Genomic DNA, 20,974 nt, shown 5'->3' with positions numbered 1-20,974 from the left:
GTTGCATTGCTCAATGAAAAAGCAAGCAAAAATCATATTGCAGAATATCAAAAGTCAATTTCCCTTCTACCATGCATATTGGATGGTGTTACATTCATGAAGTACCTGTAGTGTAGAGTTATTCACATTTACCCAATATGCATAAGGTCCCCCTTCAAAATTGGTCAGAAATACATAAAAAAAATTTTTTTAGTAAATACAATGATCAGAATTGATAATAAGTGAATGTGTCCTCTTGAAATGCAAAGTGGAAAAATAGCGTCAAAATTATTAGAAAATAGGAAAAAAGTTTAGAAAAAATTATATTTCTAAGAAAAGCATGTGTCATTTGTACTTCCAGACTAGATAGTGATGGGATTCTCAAGAGTCAGTTTCTGTAGTGTAGTGGTTATCACGTTCACCTAACACGCGAAAGGTCCCCAGTTTGAAACTGGGCAGAAACAATCTTTTAGCTTTAGAATTTTAAAACAATGAATTTTTGGGTAAAATGCTCAATAAAAATACAATCAGATAAAAAGTTTATTTTAGCATGCCATACTGAATGTCAAAGATCATTTTTTATTGGGTGATGGTCGCAAATTTTTCATGTAGTATCTGTAGTGTAGTGATTTCATGTTTGCCTCACACGTGAAAGGTCCCCAGTTCAAAATTGGCAAAAACATATTTTGTTACATAAACGCTTTGAATTCAATAATTTATATTTTGATAACTATATACTGTTGCATTGCTCAATGAAAAGGCAAGCAAAAAATCATATTGCAGAATATCAAAAGTCAATTTCCCTTCTACCATGCATATTGGATGGTGTTGCATTCATGAAGTACCTGTAGTGTAGTATTATTCACATTTAGCCAATATGCATAAGGTTCCCCTTCAAAATTGGTCAGAAATATATTAAAAATAGATTTTTTTATTAAATACAATGATCAGAACTATTAATAAGTGAATGTGTCCTCTTGAAATGCAAAGTGGACAAAATAGCATAGAAATTATTAGAAAATAGAAAAATAAGTTTAGAAAAAAAAATTCTATGAAAACGGTTTGCCAATGGTACTTCCCGACTCCATAGTGATGAGATCTTCAAAAGTCAGTTTCTGTATTGTAGTGGTTATCACATTCGCCTAAAACACAAAAGGTCCCCAGTTCGAAACTGGGCAGAAATGTGCTGTTATCTTTAGAATTTTAAAACAAGGGATTTTTGGTTGAAATGCCAAATAAAAATGCAATCATATAAAAAGTTTATTTCAGAATGCCATAATGTATGTCAAAGATCATTTTTTATTGGATGGCGGGAGATGCTGTTTTCATGTAGTTTCTGTAGTATAGTGGTTTTCACGTTTGCCTCACACGCGAAAGATCCCCAGTTCGAAACTGGGCAGAAACATATTTTGTTACCTAAACTCTTTGAATTCAATAATTTATATTTTGATAACTATCTACTGTTGCATTGCTCAATGAAAAAGCAAGCAAAAATCATATTGCAGAATATCAAAAGTCAATTTCCCTTCTACCATGCATATTGGATGGTGTTACATTCATGAAGTACCTGTAGTGTAGAGTTATTCACATTTACCCAATATGCATAAGGTCCCCCTTCAAAATTGGTCAGAAATACATAAAAAAAAAATTTTTAGTAAATACAATGATCAGAATTGATAATAAGTGAATGTGTCCTCTTGAAATGCAAAGTGGAAAAATAGCGTCAAAATTATTAGAAAATAGGAAAAAAGTTTAGAAAAAATTATATTTCTAAGAAAAGCATGTGTCATTTGTACTTCCAGACTAGATAGTGATGGGATCCACAAGAGTCAGTTTCTGTAGTGTAGTGGTTATCACGTTCGCCTAACACGCGAAAGGTCCCCAGTTCGAAACTGGGCAGAAACAATCTTTTAGCTTTAGAATTTTAAAACAATGAATTTTTGGGTAAAATGCTCAATAAAAATACAATCAGATAAAAAGTTTATTTTAGCATGCCATACTGAATTTCAAAGATCATTTTTTATTGGATGATGGTCGCAAATTTTTCATGTAGTATCTGTAGTGTAGTGATTTCATGTTTGCCTCACACGTGAAAGGTCCCCAGTTCGAAATTGGCAGAAACATATTTTGTTACCTAAACACTTTGAATTCAATAATTTATATTTTGATAAATATATACTGTTGCATTGCTCAATGAAAAAGCAAGCAAAAAATCATATTGCAGAATATCAAAAGTCAATTTCCCTTCTACCATGCATATTGGATGGTGTTGCATTCATGAAGTACCTGTAGTGTAGTATTATTCACATTTAGCCAATATGCATAAGGTTCCCCTTCAAAATTGGTCAGAAAAACATTAAAAATAGATTTTTTTATTAAATACAATGATCAGAACTATTAATAAGTGAATGTGTCCTCTTGAAATGCAAAGAGGACAAAATAGCATAGAAATTATTAGAAAATAGAAAAATAAGTTTAGAAAAAAAAATTCTATGAAAACGGTTTGCCAATGGTACTTCCCGACTCCATAGTGATGAGATCTTCAAAAGTCAGTTTCTGTATTGTAGTGGTTATCACATTCGCCTAAAACACAAAAGGTCCCCAGTTCAAAACTGGGCAGAAATGTGCTTTTATCTTTAGAATTTTAAAACAAGGGATTTTTGGTTGAAATGCCAAGTAAAAATGCAATCATATAAAAAGTTTATTTCAGAATGCCATAATGTATTTTAAAGATCATTTTTTATTGGATGGCGGGAGATGCTGTTTTTATGTAGTTTCTGTAGTGTAGTGGTTATCACGTTTGCCTCATACGCGAAAGGTCCCTAGTTCGAAACTGGGCAGAAACATATTTTGTTACCTAAACACTTTGAATTCAATAATTTATATTTTGATAACTATCTACTGTTGCATTGCTCAATGAAAAAGCAAGCAAAAATCATATTGCAGAATATCAAAAGTCAATTTCCCTTCTACCATGCATATTGGATGGTGTTGCATTCATGAAGTACCTGTAGTGTAGAGTTATTCACATTTAGCGAATATGCATAAGGTTCCCCTTCAAAATTGGTCAGAAATACATTAAAAATAGATTTTTTTTATTAAATACAATGATCAGAACTATTAATAAGTGAATGTGTCCTCTTGAAATGCAAAGTGGAAAAAATAGCATAGAAATTATTAGAAAATAGAAAAATAAGTTTAGAAAAAAAAATTCTAAGAAAACGGTTTGCCAATGGTACTTTCCGACTCCATAGTGATGAGATCTTCAAAAGTCAGTTTCTGTATTGTAGTGGTTATCACATTCGCCTAAAACACAAAAGGTGCCCAGTTCGAAACTGGGCAGAAATATGCTGTTTTCTTTAGAATTTTAAAACAAATGATTTTTGGTTGAAATGCCAAATAAAAATGCAATCATATAAAAAGTTTATTTCAGAATGCCATAATGTATGTCAAAGATCATTTTTTATTGGATGGCGGGAGATGCTGTTTCCATGTAGTTTCTGTAGTGTAGTGGTTATCACGTTCGCCTCACACGCGAAAGATCCCCAGTTCAAAACTGGGCAGAAACACATTTTGTTACCTAAACACTTTGAATTCAATAATTTATATTTTGATAACTATCTACTGTTGCATTGCTCAATGAAAAAGCAAGCAAAAATCATATTGCAGAATATCAAAAGTCAATTTCCCTTCTACCATGCATATTGGATGGTGTTGCATTCATGAAGTACCTGTAGTGTAGAGTTATTCACATTTACCCAATATGCATAAGGTGCCCCTTCAAAATTGGTCAGAAATACATTAAAAAATATTTTTTTAGTAAATACAATGATCAGAATTGATAATAAGTGAATGTGTCCTCTTGAAATGCAAAGTGGAAAAATAGCGTCAAAATTATTAGAAAATAGGAAAAAAGTTTAGAAAAAATTATATTTCTAAGAAAAGCATGTGTCATTTGTACTTCCAGACTAGATAGTGATGGGATCCACGAGAGTCAGTTTCTGTAGTGTAGTGGTTATCACGTTCGCCTAACACGCGAAAGGTCCCCAGTTCGAAACTGGGCAGAAACAATCTTTTAGCTTTAGAATTTTAAAACAATGAATTTTTGGGTAAAATGCTCAATAAAAATACAATCAGATAAAAAATTTATTTTAGCATGCCATACTGAATGTCAAAGATCATTTTTTATTGGATGATGGTCGCAAATTTTTCATGTAGTATCTGTAGTGTAGTGATTTCATGTTTGCCTCACACGTGAAAGGTCCCCAGTTCGAAATTGGCAGAAACATATTTTGTTAACTAAACACTTTGAATTCAATAATTTATATTTTGATAAATATATACTGTTGCATTGCTCAATGAAAAAGCAAGCAAAAAATCATATTGCAGAATATCAAAAGTCAATTTCCCTTCTACCATGCATATTGGATGGTGTTGCATTCATGAAATACCTGTAGTGTAGTATTATTCACATTTAGCGAATATGCATAAGGTTCCCCTTCAAAATTGGTCAGAAATACATTAAAAATAGATTTTTTTTATTAAATACAATGATCAGAACTATTAATAAGTGAATGTGTCCTCTTGAAATGCAAAGTGGAAAAAATAGCATAGAAATTATTAGAAAATAGAAAAATAAGTTTAGAAAAAAAAATTCTATGAAAACGGTTTGCCAATGGTACTTCCCGACTCCATAGTGATGAGATCTTCAAAAGTCAGTTTCTGTATTGTAGTGGTTATCACATTCGCCTAAAACACAAAAGGTCCCCAGTTCGAAACTGGGCAGAAATGTGCTGTTATCTTTAGAATTTTAAAACAAGGGATTTTTGGTTGAAATGCCAAATAAAAATGCAATCATATAAAAAGTTTCTTTCAGAATGCCATAATGTATGTCAAAGATCATTTTTTATTGGATGGCAGGAGATGCTGTTTCCATGTAGTTTCTGTAGTGTAGTGGTTATCAGGTTCCCCTCACACGCGAAAGGTCCTCAGTTCAAAACTGGGAAGAACATTTTTTGTTACCTAAACACTTTAAATTCAATAATTTATATTTTGATAACTATCTACTGTTGCATTGCTCAATGAAAAAGCAAGCAAAAATCATATTGCAGAATATCAAAAGTCAATTTCCCTTCTACCATGCATATTGGATGGTGTTGCATTCATGAAGTACCTGTAGTGTAGAGTTATTCACATTTACCCAATATGCATAAGGTCCCCCTTCAAAATTGGTCAGAAATACATTAAAAAAATATTTTTTTAGTAAATACAATAATCAGAACTATTAATAAGTAAATGTGTCCTCTTGAAATGCAAAGTGGAAAAAATAGCATAGAAATTATTAGAAAATAGAAAAATAAGTTTAGAAAAAAAAATTCTAAGAAAACGGTTTGCCAATGGTACTTTCCGACTCCATAGTGATGAGATCTTCAAAAGTCAGTTCTGTATTGTAGTGGTTATCACATTCGCCTAAAACACAAAAGGTGCCCAGTTCGAAACTGGGCAGAAATATGCTGTTTTCTTTAGAATTTTAAAACAAGGGATTTTTGGTTGAAATGCCAAATAAAAATGCAATCATATAAAAAGTTTATTTCAGAATGCCATAATGTATGTCAAAGATCATTTTTTATTGGATGGCGGGAGATGCTGTTTCCATGTAGTTTCTGTAGTGTAGTGGTTATCACGTTCGCCTCACACGCGAAAGATCCCCAGTTCAAAACTGGGCAGAAACACATTTTGTTACCTAAACACTTTGAATTCAATAATTTATATTTTGATAACTATCTACTGTTGCATTGCTCAATGAAAAAGCAAGCAAAAATCATATTGCAGAATATCAAAAGTCAATTTCCCTTCTACCATGCATATTGGATGGTGTTGCATTCATGAAGTACCTGTAGTGTAGAGTTATTCACATTTACCCAATATGCATAAGGTGCCCCTTCAAAATTGGTCAGAAATACATTAAAAAATATTTTTTTAGTAAATACAATGATCAGAATTGATAATAAGTGAATGTGTCCTCTTGAAATGCAAAGTGGAAAAATAGCGTCAAAATTATTAGAAAATAGGAAAAAAGTTTAGAAAAAATTATATTTCTAAGAAAAGCATGTGTCATTTGTACTTCCAGACTAGATAGTGATGGGATCCTCGAGAGTCGGTTTCTGTAGTGTAGTGTTTATCACGTTCGCTTAACACGCGAAAGGTCCCCAGTTCGAAACTGGGCAGAAACAGTCTTTTAGCTTTAGAATTTTAAAACAATGAATTTTTGGGTGAAATGTTCAATAAAAATACAATCAGATAAAAAGTATATTTTAGCATGCCATACTGAATGTCAAAGATCATTTTTTATTGGATGATGGTCGCAAATTTTTCATGTAGTATCTGTAGTGTAGTGATTTCATGTTTGCCTCACACGTGAAAGGTCCCCAGTTCGAAATTGGCAGAAACATAGTTTGTTACCTAAACACTTTGAATTCAATAATTTATATTTTGATAAATATATACTGTTGCATTGCTCAATGAAAAAGCAAGCAAAAAATCATATTGCAGAATATCAAAAGTCAATTTCCCTTCTACCATGCATATTGGATGGTGTTGCATTCATGAAGTACCTGTAGTGTAGTATTATTCACATTTAGCGAATATGCATAAGGTTCCCCTTCAAAATTGGTCAGAAATACATTAAAAATAGATTTTTTTATTAAATACAATGATCAGAACTATTAATAAGTGAATGTGTCCTCTTGAAATGCAAAGTGGAAAAAATAGCATAGAAATTATTAGAAAATAGAAAAATAAGTTTAGAAAAAAAAATTCTATGAAAACGGTTTGCCAATGGTACTTCCCGACTCCATAGTGATGAGATCTTCAAAAGTCAGTTTCTGTATTGTAGTGGTTATCACATTCGCCTAAAACACAAAAGGTCCCCAGTTCGAAACTGGGCAGAAATGTGCTGTTATCTTTAGAATTTTAAAACAAGGGATTTTTGGTTGAAATGCCAAATAAAAATGCAATCATATAAAAAGTTTATTTCAGAATGCCATAATGTATGTCAAAGATCATTTTTTATTGGATGGTGGGAGACGCTGTTTCCATGTAGTTTCTGTAGTGTAGTGGTTATCACTTTCGCCTCACACGCGAAAGGTCCTCAGTTCAAAACTGTGCAGAAACATATTTTGTTACCTAAACACTTTGAATTCAATAATTTATATTTTGATAACTATATACTGTTGCATTGCTCAATGAAAAAGCAAGCAAAAAATCATATTGCAGAATATCAAAAGTCAATTTCCCTTCTACCATGCATATTGGATGGTATTGCATTCATGAAGTACCTGTAGTGTAGAGTTATTCATATTTACCCAATATGCATAAGGTCCCCCTTCAAAATTGGTCAGAAATAAATAAAAAAATTTTTTTTAGTAAATACAATGATCAGAATTGATAATAAGTGAATGTGTCCTCTTGAAATGCAAAGTGGAAAAATAGCGTCAAAATTATTAGAAAATAGGAAAAAGTTTAGAAAAATTACATTTCTAAGAAAAGCATGTGTCATTTGTACTTCCAGACTAGATAGTGATGAGATCCACGAGAGTCAGTTTCTGTAGTGTAGTGGTTATCACGTTCGCCTAACACGCGAAAGGTCCCCAGTTCGAAACTGGGCAGAAACAATCTTTTAGCTTTAGAATTTTAAAACAATGAATTTTTGGGTAAAATGCTCAATAAAAATACAATCAGATAAAAAGTTTATTTTAGCATGCCATACTGAATGTCAAAGATCATTTTTTATTGGATGATGGTCGCAATTTTTTCATGTAGTATCTGTAGTGTAGTGATTTCATGTTTGCCTCACACGTGAAAGGTCCCCAGTTCGAAATTGGCAGAAACATATTTTGTTACCTAAACACTTTGAATTCAATAATTTATATTTTGATAAATATATACTGTTGCATTGCTCAATGAAAAAGCAAGCAAAAAATCATATTGCAGAATATCAAAAGTCAATTTCCCTTCTACCATGCATATTGGATGGTGTTGCATTCATGAAGTACCTGTAGTGTAGTATTATTCACATTTAGCGAATATGCATAAGGTTCCCCTTCAAAATTGGTCAGAAATACATTAAAAATAGATTTTTTTATTAAATACAATGATCAGAACTATTAATAAGTGAATGTGTCCTCTTGAAATGCAAAGTGGAAAAAATAGCATAGAAATTATTAGAAAATAGAAAAATAAGTTTAGAAAAAAAAATTCTATGAAAACGGTTTGCCAATGGTACTTCCCGACTCCATAGTGATGAGATCTTCAAAAGTCAGTTTCTGTATTGTAGTGGTTATCACATTCGCCTAAAACACAAAAGGTCCCCAGTTCGAAACTGGGCAGAAATGTGCTGTTATCTTTAGAATTTTAAAACAAGGGATTTTTGGTTGAAATGCCAAATAAAAATGCAATCATATAAAAAGTTTATTTCAGAATGCCATAATGTATGTCAAAGATCATTTTTTATTGGATGGCAGGAGATGCTGTTTCCATGTAGTTTCTGTAGTGTAGTGGTTATCAGGTTCGCCTCACACGCGAAAGGTCCTCAGTTCAAAACTGGGCAGAACATTTTTTGTTACCTAAATACTTTAAATTCAATAATTTATATTTTGATAACTATCTACTGTTGCATTGCTCAATGAAAAAGCAAGCAAAAATCATATTGCAGAATATCAAAAGTCAATTTCCCTTCTACCATGCATATTGGATGGTGTTGCATTCATGAAGTACCTGTAGTGTAGAGTTATTCACATTTACCCAATATGCATAAGGTCCCCCTTCAAAATTGGTCAGAAATACATTAAAAAATTTTTTTTTAGTAAATACAATGATCAGAATTGATAATAAGTGAATGTGTCCTCTTGAAATGCAAAGTGGAAAAATAGCGTCAAAATTATTAGAAAATAGGAAAAAAGTTTAGAAAAAAATATATTTCTAAGAAAAGCATGTGTCATTTGTACTTCCAGACTAGATAGGGATGGGATCCACAATAGTCAGTTTCTGTAGTGTAGTGGTTATCACGTTCGCCTAACACGTGAAAGGTCCCCAGTTTGAAACTGGGCAGAAACAATCTTTTAGCTTTAGAATTTTAAAACAATTAATTTTTGGGTAAAATGCTCAATAAAAATACAATCAGATAAAAAGTTTATTTTAGCATGCCATACTGAATGTCAAAGATCATTTTTTATTGGATGATGGTCGCAAATTTTTCATGTAGTATCTGTAGTGTAGTGATTTCATGTTTGCCTCACACGTGAAAGGTCCCCAGTTCGAAATTGGCAGAAACATATTTTGTTACCTAAACACTTTGAATTCAATAATTTATATTTTGATAAATATATACTGTTGCATTGCTCAATGAAAAAGCAAGCAAAAAATCATATTGCAGAATATCAAAAGTCAATTTCCCTTCTACCATGCATATTGGATGGTGTTGCATTCATGAAGTACCTGTAGTGTAGTATTATTCACATTTAGCCAATATGCATAAGGTTGCCCTTCAAAATTGGTCAGAAATACATTAAAAATAGATTTTTTTATTAAATACAATGATCAGAACTATTAATAAGTGAATGTGTCCTCTTGAAATGCAAAGTGGAAAAAATAGCATAGAAATTATTAGAAAATAGAAAAATAAGTTTAGATTAAAAAATTCTATGAAAACGGTTTGCCAATGGTACTTCCCGACTCCATAGTGATGAGATCTTCAAAAGTCAGTTTCTGTATTGTAGTGGTTATCACATTCGCCTAAAACACAAAAGGTCCCCAGTTCGAAACTGGGCAGAAATGTGCTGTTATCTTTAGAATTTTAAAACAAGGGATTTTTGGTTGAAATGCCAAATAAAAATGCAATCATATAAAAAGTTTATTTCAGAATGCCATAATGTATGTCAAAGATCATTTTTTATTGGATGGCAGGAGATGCTGTTTCCATGTAGTTTCTGTAGTGTAGTGGTTATCAGGTTCGCCTCACACGCGAAAGGTCCTCAGTTCAAAACTGGGCAGAACATTTTTTGTTACCTAAATACTTTAAATTCAATAATTTATATTTTGATAACTATCTACTGTTGCATTGCTCAATGAAAAAGCAAGCAAAAATCATATTGCAGAATATCAAAAGTCAATTTCCCTTCTACCATGCATATTGGATGGTGTTGCATTCATGAAGTACCTGTAGTGTAGAGTTATTCACATTTACCCAATATGCATAAGGTCCCCCTTCAAAATTGGTCAGAAATACATTAAAAAATATTTTTTTAGTAAATACAATGATCAGAATTGATAATAAGTGAATGTGTCCTCTTGAAATGCAAAGTGGAAAAATAGCGTCAAAATTATTAGAAAATAGGAAAAAAGTTTAGAAAAAATTATATTTCTAAGAAAAGCATGTGTCATTTGTACTTCCAGACTAGATAGTGATGGGATCCTCAAGAGTCAGTTTCTGTAGTGTAGTGGTTATCACATTCGCCTAACACGTGAAAGGTCCCCAGTTCAAAACTGGGCAGAAGCAATGTTTTAGCTTTAGAATTTTAAAACAATGAATTTTTGGGTAAAATGCTCAATAAAAATACAATCAGATAAAAAGTTTATTTTAGCATGCCATACTGAATGTCAAAGATCATTTTTTATTGGATGATGGTCGCAAATTTTTCATGTAGTATCTGTAGTGTAGTGATTTCATGTTTGCCTCACACGTGAAAGGTCCCCAGTTCGAAATTGGCAGAAACATATTTTGTTACCTAAACACTTTGAATTCAATAATTTATATTTTGATAAATATATACTGTTGCATTGCTCAATGAAAAAGCAAGCAAAAAATCATATTGCAGAATATCAAAAGTCAATTTCCCTTCTACCATGCATATTGGATGGTGTTGCATTCATGAAGTACCTGTAGTGTAGTATTATTCACATTTAGCCAATATGCATAAGGTTCCCCTTCAAAATTGGTCAGAAATACATTAAAAATAGATTTTTTTTATTAAATACAATGATCAGAACTATTAATAAGTGAATGTGTCCTCTTGAAATGCAAAGTGGAAAAAATAGCATAGAAATTATTAGAAAATAGAAAAATAAGTTTAGAAAAAAAAATTCTATGAAAACGGTTTGCCAATGGTACTTCCCGACTCCATAGTGATGAGATCTTCAAAAGTCAGTTTCTGTATTGTAGTGGTTATCACATTCGCCTAAAACACAAAAGGTCCCCAGTTCGAAACTGGGCAGAAATGTGCTGTTATTTTTAGAATTTTAAAACAAGGGATTTTTGGTTGAAATGCCAAATAAAAATGCAATCATATAAAAAGTTTATTTCAGAATGCCATAATGTATGTCAAAGATCATTTTTTATTGGATGGCGGGAGATGCTGTTTCCATGTAGTTTCTGTAGTGTAGTGGTTATCACGTTTGCCTCACACGCGTAAGGTCCTCAGTTCAAAACTGGGCAGAAACATATTTTGTTACCTAAACACTTTGAATTCAATAATTTATATTTTGATAACTATCTACTGTTGCATTGCTCATTGAAAAAGCAAGCAAAAATCATATTGCAGAATATCAAAAGTCAATTTCCCTTCTACCATGCATATTGGATGGTGTTGCATTCATGAAGTACCTGTAGTGTAGAGTTATTCACATTTACCCAATATGCATAAGGTCCCCCTTCAAAATTGGTCAGAAATACATTAAAAAAATATTTTTTTAGTAAATACAATGATCAGAATTGATAATAAGTGAATGTGTCCTCTTGAAATGCAAAGTGGAAAAAAAGCGCCAAAATTATTAGAAAATAGGAAAAAAAGTTTAGAAAAAATTATATTTCTAAGAAAAGCATGTGTCATTTGTACTTCCAGACGAGATAGTGATGGGATCCACAAGAGTCAGTTTCTGTAGTGTAGTGGTTATCACGTTCGCCTAACACGCGAAAGGTCCCCAGTTCAAAACTGGGCAGAAACAATGTTTTAGCTTTAGAATTTTAAAACAATGAATTTTTGGGTAAAATGCTCAATAAAAATACAATCAGATAAAAAGTTTATTTTAGCATGCCATACTGAATGTCAAAGATCATTTTTTATTGGATGATGGTCGCAAATTTTTCATGTAGTATCTGTAGTGTAGTGATTTCATGTTTGCCTCACACGTGAAAGGTCCCCAGTTAGAAATTGGCAGAAACATATTTTGTTACCTAAACACTTTGAATTCAATAATTTATATTTTGATAAATATATACTGTTGCATTGCTCAATGAAAAAGCAAGCAAAAAATCATATTGCAGAATATCAAAAGTCAATTTCCCTTCTACCATGCATATTGGATGGTGTTGCATTCATGAAGTACCTGTAGTGTAGTATTATTCACATTTAGCGAATATGCATAAGGTTCCCCTTCAAAATTGGTCAGAAATACATTAAAAATAGATTTTTTTATTAAATACAATGATCAGAACTATTAATAAGTGAATGTGTCCTCTTGAAATGCAAAGTGGAAAAAATAGCATAGAAATTATTAGAAAATAGAAAAATAAGTTTAGAAAAAAAAATTCTATGAAAACGGTTTGCCAATGGTACTTCCCGACTCCATAGTGATGAGATCTTCAAAAGTCAGTTTCTGTATTGTAGTGGTTATCACATTCGCCTAAAACACAAAAGGTCCCCAGTTCGAAACTGGGCAGAAATGTGCTGTTATCTTTAGAATTTTAAAACAAGGGATTTTTGGTTGAAATGCCAAATAAAAATGCAATCATATAAAAAGTTTATTTCAGAATGCCATAATGTATGTCAAAGATCATTTTTTATTGGATGGCAGGAGATGCTGTTTCCATGTAGTTTCTGTAGTGTAGTGGTTATCAGGTTCGCCTCACACGCGAAAGGTCCTCAGTTCAAAACTGGGCAGAACATTTTTTGTTACCTAAATACTTTAAATTCAATAATTTATATTTTGATAACTATCTACTGTTGCATTGCTCAATGAAAAAGCAAGCAAAAATCATATTGCAGAATATCAAAAGTCAATTTCCCTTCTACCATGCATATTGGATGGTGTTGCATTCATGAAGTACCTGTAGTGTAGAGTTATTCACATTTACCCAATATGCATAAGGTCCCCCTTCAAAATTGGTCAGAAATACATTAAAAAATATTTTTTTAGTAAATACAATGATCAGAATTGATAATAAGTGAATGTGTCCTCTTGAAATGCAAAGTGGAAAAATAGCGTCAAAATTATTAGAAAATAGGAAAAAAGTTTAGAAAAAATTATATTTCTAAGAAAAGCATGTGTCATTTGTACTTCCAGACTAGATAGGGATGGGATCCACAAGAGTCAGTTTCTGTAGTGTAGTGGTTATCACATTCGCCTAACACGCGAAAGGTCCCCAGTTCGAAACTGGGCAGAAACAATCTTTTAGCTTTAGAATTTTAAAACAATGAATTTTTGGGTAAAATGCTCAATAAAAATACAATCAGATAAAAAGTTTATTTTAGCATGCCATACTGAATGTCAAAGATCATTTTTTATTGGATGATGGTCGCAAATTTTTCATGTAGTATCTGTAGTGTAGTGATTTCATGTTTGCCTCACACGTGAAAGGTCCCCAGTTCGAAATTGGCAGAAACATATTTTGTTACCTAAACACTTTGAATTCAATAATTTATATTTTGATAAATATATACTGTTGCATTGCTCAATGAAAAAGCAAGCAAAAAATCATATTGCAGAATATCAAAAGTCAATTTCCCTTCTACCATGCATATTGGATGGTGTTGCATTCATGAAGTACCTGTAGTGTAGTATTATTCACATTTAGCCAATATGCATAAGGTTGCCCTTCAAAATTGGTCAGAAATACATTAAAAATAGATTTTTTTATTAAATACAATGATCAGAACTATTAATAAGTGAATGTGTCCTCTTGAAATGCAAAGTGGAAAAAATAGCATAGAAATTATTAGAAAATAGAAAAATAAGTTTAGAAAAAAAAATTCTATGAAAACGGTTTGCCAATGGTACTTCCCGACTCCATAGTGATGAGATCTTCAAAAGTCAGTTTCTGTATTGTAGTGGTTATCACATTCGCCTAAAACACAAAAGGTCCCCAGTTCGAAACTGGGCAGAAATGTGCTGTTATCTTTAGAATTTTAAAACAAGGGATTTTTGGTTGAAATGCCAAATAAAAATGCAATCATATAAAAAGTTTATTTCAGAATGCCATAATGTATGTCAAAGATCATTTTTTATTGGATGGCGGGAGATGCTGTTTCCATGTAGTTTCTGTAGTGTAGTGGTTATCACGTTTGCCTCACACGCGAAAGGTCCTCAGTTCAAAACTGGGCAGAAACATATTTTGTTACCTAAACACTTTGAATTCAATAATTTATATTTTGATAACTATCTACTGTTGCATTGCTCATTGAAAAAGCAAGCAAAAATCATATTGCAGAATATCAAAAGTCAATTTCCCTTCTACCATGCATATTGGATGGTGTTGCATTCATGAAGTACCTGTAGTGTAGAGTTATTCACATTTACCCAATATGCATAAGGTCCCCCTTCAAAATTGGTCAGAAATACATTAAAAAAATATTTTTTTAGTAAATACAATGATCAGAATTGATAATAAGTGAATGTGTCCTCTTGAAATGCAAAGTGGAAAAAAAGCGCCAAAATTATTAGAAAATAGGAAAAAAAGTTTAGAAAAAATTATATTTCTAAGAAAAGCATGTGTCATTTGTACTTCCAGACGAGATAGTGATGGGATCCACAAGAGTCAGTTTCTGTAGTGTAGTGGTTATCACGTTCGCCTAACACGCGAAAGGTCCCCAGTTCAAAACTAGGCAGAAACAATGTTTTAGCTTTAGAATTTTAAAACAATGAATTTTTGGGTAAAATGCTCAATAAAAATACAATCAGATAAAAAGTTTATTTTAGCATGCCATACTGAATGTCAAAGATCATTTTTTATTGGATGATGGTCGCAAATTTTTCATGTAGTATCTGTAGTGTAGTGATTTCATGTTTGCCTCACACGTGAAAGGTCCCCAGTTAGAAATTGGCAGAAACATATTTTGTTACCTAAACACTTTGAATTCAATAATTTATATTTTGATAAATATATACTGTTGCATTGCTCAATGAAAAAGCAAGCAAAAAATCATATTGCAGAATATCAAAAGTCAATTTCCCTTCTACCATGCATATTGGATGGTGTTGCATTCATGAAGTACCTGTAGTGTAGTATTATTCACATTTAGCGAATATGCATAAGGTTCCCCTTCAAAATTGGTCAGAAATACATTAAAAATAGATTTTTTTATTAAATACAATGATCAGAACTATTAATAAGTGAATGTGTCCTCTTGAAATGCAAAGTGGAAAAAATAGCATAGAAATTATTAGAAAATAGAAAAATAAGTTTAGAAAAAAAAATTCTATGAAAACGGTTTGCCAATGGTACTTCCCGACTCCATAGTGATGAGATCTTCAAAAGTCAGTTTCTGTATTGTAGTGGTTATCACATTCGCCTAAAACACAAAAGGTCCCCAGTTCGAAACTGGGCAGAAATGTGCTGTTATCTTTAGAATTTTAAAACAAGGGATTTTTGGTTGAAATGCCAAATAAAAATGCAATCATATAAAAAGTTTATTTCAGAATGCCATAATGTATGTCAAAGATCATTTTTTATTGGATGGCAGGAGATGCTGTTTCCATGTAGTTTCTGTAGTGTAGTGGTTATCAGGTTCGCCTCACACGCGAAAGGTCCTCAGTTCAAAACTGGGCAGAACATTTTTTGTTACCTAAATACTTTAAATTCAATAATTTATATTTTGATAACTATCTACTGTTGCATTGCTCAATGAAAAAGCAAGCAAAAATCATATTGCAGAATATCAAAAGTCAATTTCCCTTCTACCATGCATATTGGATGGTGTTGCATTCATGAAGTACCTGTAGTGTAGAGTTATTCACATTTACCCAATATGCATAAGGTCCCCCTTCAAAATTGGTCAGAAATACATTAAAAAATATTTTTTTAGTAAATACAATGATCAGAATTGATAATAAGTGAATGTGTCCTCTTGAAATGCAAAGTGGAAAAATAGCGTCAAAATTATTAGAAAATAGGAAAAAAGTTTAGAAAAAATTATATTTCTAAGAAAAGCATGTGTCATTTGTACTTCCAGACTAGATAGGGATGGGATCCACAAGAGTCAGTTTCTGTAGTGTAGTGGTTATCACATTCGCCTAACACGCGAAAGGTCCCCAGTTCGAAACTGGGCAGAAACAATCTTTTAGCTTTAGAATTTTAAAACAATGAATTTTTGGGTAAAATGCTCAATAAAAATACAATCAGATAAAAAGTTTATTTTAGCATGCCATACTGAATGTCAAAGATCATTTTTTATTGGATGATGGTCGCAAATTTTTCATGTAGTATCTGTAGTGTAGTGATTTCATGTTTGCCTCACACGTGAAAGGTCCCCAGTTCGAAATTGGCAGAAACATATTTTGTTACCTAAACACTTTGAATTCAATAATTTATATTTTGATAAATATATACTGTTGCATTGCTCAATGAAAAAGCAAGCAAAAAATCATATTGCAGAATATCAAAAGTCAATTTCCCTTCTACCATGCATATTGGATGGTGTTGCATTCATGAAGTACCTGTAGTGTAGTATTATTCACATTTAGCCAATATGCATAAGGTTGCCCTTCAAAATTGGTCAGAAATACATTAAAAATAGATTTTTTTATTAAATACAATGATCAGAACTATTAATAAGTGAATGTGTCCTCTTGAAATGCAAAGTGGAAAAAATAGCATAGAAATTATTAGAAAATAGAAAAATAAGTTTAGAAAAAAAAATTCTATGAAAACGGTTTGCCAATGGTACTTCCCGACTCCATAGTGATGAGATCTTCAAAAGTCAGTTTCTGTATTGTAGTGGTTATCACATTCGCCTAAAACACAAAAGGTCCCCAGTTCGAAACTGGGCAGAAATGTGCTGTTATCTTTAGAATTTTAAAACAAGGGATTTTTGGTTGAAATGCCAAATAAAAATGCAATCATATAAAAAGTTTATTTCAGAATGCCATAATGTATGTCAAAGATCATTTTTTATTGGATGGCAGGAGATGCTGTTTCCATGTAGTTTCTGTAGTGTAGTGGTTATCAGGTTCGCCTCACACGCGAAAGGTCCTCAGTTCAAAACTGGGCAGAACATTTTTTGTTACCTAAATACTTTAAATTCAATAATTTATATTTTGATAACTATCTACTGTTGCATTGCTCAATGAAAAAGCAAGCAAAAATCATATTGCAGAATATCAAAAGTCAATTTCCCTTCTACCATGCATATTGGATGGTGTTGCATTCATGAAGTACCTGTAGTGTAGAGTTATTCACATTTACCCAATATGCATAAGGTCCCCCTTCAAAATTGGTCAGAAATACATTAAAAAATATTTTTTTAGTAAATACAATGATCAGAATTGATAATAAGTGAATGTGTCCTCTTGAAATGCAAAGTGGAAAAATAGCGTCAAAATTATTAGAAAATAGGAAAAAAGTTTAGAAAAAATTATATTTCTAAGAAAAGCATGTGTCATTTGTACTTCCAGACTAGATAGGGATAGGATCCACAAGAGTCAGTTTCTGTAGTGTAGTGGTTATCACATTCGCCTAACACGCGAAAGGTCCCCAGTTCGAAACTGGGCAGAAACAATCTTTTAGCTTTAGAATTTTAAAACAATGAATTTTTGGGTAAAATGCTCAATAAAAATACAATCAGATAAAAAGTTTATTTTAGCATGCCATACTGAATGTCAAAGATCATTTTTTATTGGATGATGGTCGCAAATTTTTCATGTAGTATCTGTAGTGTAGTGATTTCATGTTTGCCTCACACGTGAAAGGTCCCCAGTTCGAAATTGGCAGAAACATATTTTGTTACCTAAACACTTTGAATTCAATAATTTATATTTTGATAAATATATACTGTTGCATTGCTCAATGAAAAAGCAAGCAAAAAATCATATTGCAGAATATCAAAAGTCAATTTCCCTTCTACCATGCATATTGGATGGTGTTGCATTCATGAAGTACCTGTAGTGTAGTATTATTCACATTTAGCCAATATGCATAAGGTTGCCCTTCAAAATTGGTCAGAAATACATTAAAAATAGATTTTTTTATTAAATACAATGATCAGAACTATTAATAAGTGAATGTGTCCTCTTGAAATGCAAAGTGGAAAAAATAGCATAGAAATTATTAGAAAATAGAAAAATAAGTTTAGAAAAAAAAATTCTATGAAAACGGTTTGCCAATGGTACTTCCCGACTCCATAGTGATGAGATCTTCAAAAGTCAGTTTCTGTATTGTAGTGGTTATCACATTCGCCTAAAACACAAAAGGTCCCCAGTTCGAAACTGGGCAGAAATGTGCTGTTATCTTTAGAATTTTAAAACAAGGGATTTTTGGTTGAAATGCCAAATAAAAATGCAATCATATAAAAAGTTTATTTCAGAATGCCATAATGTATGTCAAAGATCATTTTTTATTGGATGGCGGGAGATGCTGTTTCCATGTAGTTTCTGTAGTGTAGTGGTTATCACGTTCGCCTCACACGCGAAAGGTCCTCAGTTCAAAACTGGGCAGAAACATATTTTGTTACCTAAACACTTTGAATTCAATAATTTATATTTTGATAACTATCTACTGTTGCATTGCTCATTGAAAAAGCAAGCAAAAATCATATTGCAGAATATCAAAAGTCAATTTCCCTTCTACCATGCATATTGGATGGTGTTGCATTCATGAAGTACCTGTAGTGTAGAGTTATTCACATTTACCCAATATGCATAAGGTCCCCCTTCAAAATTGGTCAGAAATACATTAAAAAAAGATTTTTTTAGTAAATACAATGATCAGAATTGATAATAAGTGAATGTGTCCTCTTGAAATGCAAAGTGGAAAAATAGCGTCAAAATTATTAGAAAATAGGAAAAAAGTTTAGAAAAAATTATATTTCTAAGAAAAGCATGTGTCATTTGTACTTCCAGACTAGATAGTGATGGGATCCACGAGAGTCAGTTTCTGTAGTGTAGTGGTTATCACGTTCACCTAACACGCGAAAGGTCCCCAGTTCGAAACTGGGCAGAAACAATCTTTTAGCTTTAGAATTTTAAAACAATGAATTTTTGGGTAAAATGCTCAATAAAAATACAATCAGATAAAAAGTTTATTTTAGCATGCCATACTGAATGTCAAAGATCATTTTTTATTGGATGATGGTCGCAAATTTTTCATGTAGTATCTGTAGTGTAGTGATTTCATGTTTGCCTCACACGTGAAAGGTCCCCAGTTCGAAATTGGCAGAAACATATTTTGTTACCTAAACACTTTGAATTCAATAATTTATATTTTGATAAATATATACTGTTGCATTGCTCAATGAAAAAGCAAGCAAAAAATCATATTGCAGAATATCAAAAGTCAATTTCCCTTCTACCATGCATATTGGATGGTGTTGCATTCATGAAGTACCTGTAGTGTAGTATTATTCACATTTAGCCAATATGCATAAGGTTCCCCTTCAAAATTGGTCAGAAATACATTAAAAATAGATTTTTTTATTAAATACAATGATCAGAACTATTAATAAGTGAATGTGTCCTCTTGAAATGCAAAGTGGAAAAAATAGCATAGAAATTATTAGAAAATAGAAAAATAAGTTTAGAAAAAAAAATTCTATGAAAACGGTTTGCCAATGGTACTTCCCGACTCCATAGTGATGAGATCTTCAAAAGTCAGTTTCTGTATTGTAGTGGTTATCACATTCGCCTAAAACACAAAAGGTCCCCAGTTCGAAACTGGGCAGAAATGTGCTGTTATCTTTAGAATTTTAAAACAAGGGATTTTTGGTTGAAATGCCAAATAAAAATGCAATCATATAAAAAGTTTCTTTCAGAATGCCATAATGTATGTCAAAGATCATTTTTTATTGGATGGCGGGAGATGTTGTTTCCATGTAGTTTCTGTAGTGTAGTGGTTATCAGGTTCCCCTCACACGCGAAAGGTCCTCAGTTCAAAACTGGGCAGAACATTTTTTGTTACCTAAACACTTTAAATTCAATAATTTATATTTTGATAACTATCTACTGTTGCATTGCTCAATGAAAAAGCAAGCAAAAATCATATTGCAGAATATCAAAAGTCAATTTCCCTTCTACCATGCATATTGGATGGTGTTGCATTCATGAAGTACCTGTAGTGTAGAGTTATTCACATTTACCCAATATGCATAAGGTCCCCCTTCAAAATTGGTCAGAAATACATTAAAAAAATATTTTTTTAGTAAATACAATAATCAGAACTATTAATAAGTAAATGTGTCCTCTTGAAATGCAAAGTGGAAAAAATAGCATAGAAATTATTAGAAAATAGAAAAATAAGTTTAGAAAAAAAAATTCTAAGAAAACGGTTTGCCAATGGTACTTTCCGACTCCATAGTGATGAGATCTTCAAAAGTCAGTTTCTGTATTGTAGTGGTTATCACATTCGCCTAAAACACAAAAGGTGCCCAGTTCGAAACTGGGCAGAAATATGCTGTTTTCTTTAGAATTTTAAAACAAGGGATTTTTGGTTGAAATGCCAAATAAAAATGCAATCATATAAAAAGTTTATTTCAGAATGCCATAATGTATGTCAAAGATCATTTTTTATTGGATGGCAGGAGATGCTGTTTCCATGTAGTTTCTGTAGTGTAGTGGTTATCACGTTCGCCTCACACGCGAAAGATCCCCAGTTCAAAACTGGGCAGAAACACATTTTGTTACCTAAACACTTTGAATTCAATTATTTATATTTTGATAACTATCTACTGTTGCATTGCTCAATGAAAAAGCAAGCAAAAATCATATTGCAGAATATCAAAAGTCAATTTCCCTT

The 20,974-nt window shown here is 31.9% G+C and overlaps 22 non-coding genes across 22 annotated transcripts; all 22 read left to right on the top strand.

Annotated features, from left to right (window-relative positions):
* Positions 1–370: 370 nt before the first annotated feature.
* Positions 371–443, top strand: TRNAV-AAC (transfer RNA valine (anticodon AAC)). Its single transcript has one exon. It is a non-coding gene; the product is annotated as a tRNA-Val (tRNA).
* An 868-nt stretch (positions 444–1,311) lies between these two features.
* TRNAV-CAC (transfer RNA valine (anticodon CAC)) lies at positions 1,312–1,384 on the top strand. Its single transcript has one exon. It is a non-coding gene; the product is annotated as a tRNA-Val (tRNA).
* A 427-nt stretch (positions 1,385–1,811) lies between these two features.
* TRNAV-AAC (transfer RNA valine (anticodon AAC)) lies at positions 1,812–1,884 on the top strand. The gene has a single exon. It is a non-coding gene; the product is annotated as a tRNA-Val (tRNA).
* An 868-nt stretch (positions 1,885–2,752) lies between these two features.
* TRNAM-CAU (transfer RNA methionine (anticodon CAU)) lies at positions 2,753–2,825 on the top strand. The gene has a single exon. It is a non-coding gene; the product is annotated as a tRNA-Met (tRNA).
* Positions 2,826–3,475: 650 nt separating this feature from the next.
* On the top strand, positions 3,476–3,548 carry TRNAV-CAC (transfer RNA valine (anticodon CAC)). Its single transcript has one exon. It is a non-coding gene; the product is annotated as a tRNA-Val (tRNA).
* A 428-nt stretch (positions 3,549–3,976) lies between these two features.
* Positions 3,977–4,049, top strand: TRNAV-AAC (transfer RNA valine (anticodon AAC)). Its single transcript has one exon. It is a non-coding gene; the product is annotated as a tRNA-Val (tRNA).
* Positions 4,050–5,638: 1,589 nt separating this feature from the next.
* TRNAV-CAC (transfer RNA valine (anticodon CAC)) lies at positions 5,639–5,711 on the top strand. The gene has a single exon. It is a non-coding gene; the product is annotated as a tRNA-Val (tRNA).
* Positions 5,712–6,139: 428 nt separating this feature from the next.
* Positions 6,140–6,212, top strand: TRNAV-AAC (transfer RNA valine (anticodon AAC)). The gene has a single exon. It is a non-coding gene; the product is annotated as a tRNA-Val (tRNA).
* An 868-nt stretch (positions 6,213–7,080) lies between these two features.
* On the top strand, positions 7,081–7,153 carry TRNAV-CAC (transfer RNA valine (anticodon CAC)). Its single transcript has one exon. It is a non-coding gene; the product is annotated as a tRNA-Val (tRNA).
* Positions 7,154–7,579: 426 nt separating this feature from the next.
* TRNAV-AAC (transfer RNA valine (anticodon AAC)) lies at positions 7,580–7,652 on the top strand. The gene has a single exon. It is a non-coding gene; the product is annotated as a tRNA-Val (tRNA).
* A 1,368-nt stretch (positions 7,653–9,020) lies between these two features.
* TRNAV-AAC (transfer RNA valine (anticodon AAC)) lies at positions 9,021–9,093 on the top strand. The gene has a single exon. It is a non-coding gene; the product is annotated as a tRNA-Val (tRNA).
* Positions 9,094–10,461: 1,368 nt separating this feature from the next.
* TRNAV-AAC (transfer RNA valine (anticodon AAC)) lies at positions 10,462–10,534 on the top strand. The gene has a single exon. It is a non-coding gene; the product is annotated as a tRNA-Val (tRNA).
* An 869-nt stretch (positions 10,535–11,403) lies between these two features.
* TRNAV-CAC (transfer RNA valine (anticodon CAC)) lies at positions 11,404–11,476 on the top strand. Its single transcript has one exon. It is a non-coding gene; the product is annotated as a tRNA-Val (tRNA).
* A 430-nt stretch (positions 11,477–11,906) lies between these two features.
* Positions 11,907–11,979, top strand: TRNAV-AAC (transfer RNA valine (anticodon AAC)). The gene has a single exon. It is a non-coding gene; the product is annotated as a tRNA-Val (tRNA).
* A 1,368-nt stretch (positions 11,980–13,347) lies between these two features.
* On the top strand, positions 13,348–13,420 carry TRNAV-AAC (transfer RNA valine (anticodon AAC)). Its single transcript has one exon. It is a non-coding gene; the product is annotated as a tRNA-Val (tRNA).
* An 868-nt stretch (positions 13,421–14,288) lies between these two features.
* On the top strand, positions 14,289–14,361 carry TRNAV-CAC (transfer RNA valine (anticodon CAC)). The gene has a single exon. It is a non-coding gene; the product is annotated as a tRNA-Val (tRNA).
* A 430-nt stretch (positions 14,362–14,791) lies between these two features.
* Positions 14,792–14,864, top strand: TRNAV-AAC (transfer RNA valine (anticodon AAC)). The gene has a single exon. It is a non-coding gene; the product is annotated as a tRNA-Val (tRNA).
* A 1,368-nt stretch (positions 14,865–16,232) lies between these two features.
* TRNAV-AAC (transfer RNA valine (anticodon AAC)) lies at positions 16,233–16,305 on the top strand. Its single transcript has one exon. It is a non-coding gene; the product is annotated as a tRNA-Val (tRNA).
* A 1,368-nt stretch (positions 16,306–17,673) lies between these two features.
* TRNAV-AAC (transfer RNA valine (anticodon AAC)) lies at positions 17,674–17,746 on the top strand. The gene has a single exon. It is a non-coding gene; the product is annotated as a tRNA-Val (tRNA).
* Positions 17,747–18,614: 868 nt separating this feature from the next.
* Positions 18,615–18,687, top strand: TRNAV-CAC (transfer RNA valine (anticodon CAC)). Its single transcript has one exon. It is a non-coding gene; the product is annotated as a tRNA-Val (tRNA).
* A 429-nt stretch (positions 18,688–19,116) lies between these two features.
* Positions 19,117–19,189, top strand: TRNAV-AAC (transfer RNA valine (anticodon AAC)). The gene has a single exon. It is a non-coding gene; the product is annotated as a tRNA-Val (tRNA).
* Positions 19,190–20,778: 1,589 nt separating this feature from the next.
* On the top strand, positions 20,779–20,851 carry TRNAV-CAC (transfer RNA valine (anticodon CAC)). The gene has a single exon. It is a non-coding gene; the product is annotated as a tRNA-Val (tRNA).
* The last annotated feature ends 123 nt before the right edge of the window (positions 20,852–20,974 follow it).

The sequence above is a fragment of the Pseudophryne corroboree genome, chromosome 4 (genome assembly GCF_028390025.1).
Source record: "Pseudophryne corroboree isolate aPseCor3 chromosome 4, aPseCor3.hap2, whole genome shotgun sequence".
In the NCBI taxonomy this organism is placed as follows: Eukaryota; Metazoa; Chordata; class Amphibia; order Anura; family Myobatrachidae; genus Pseudophryne; species Pseudophryne corroboree.
Note: the sequence above shows the minus strand (reverse complement) of the source record. Positions and strands in the feature narration are given on the sequence as shown.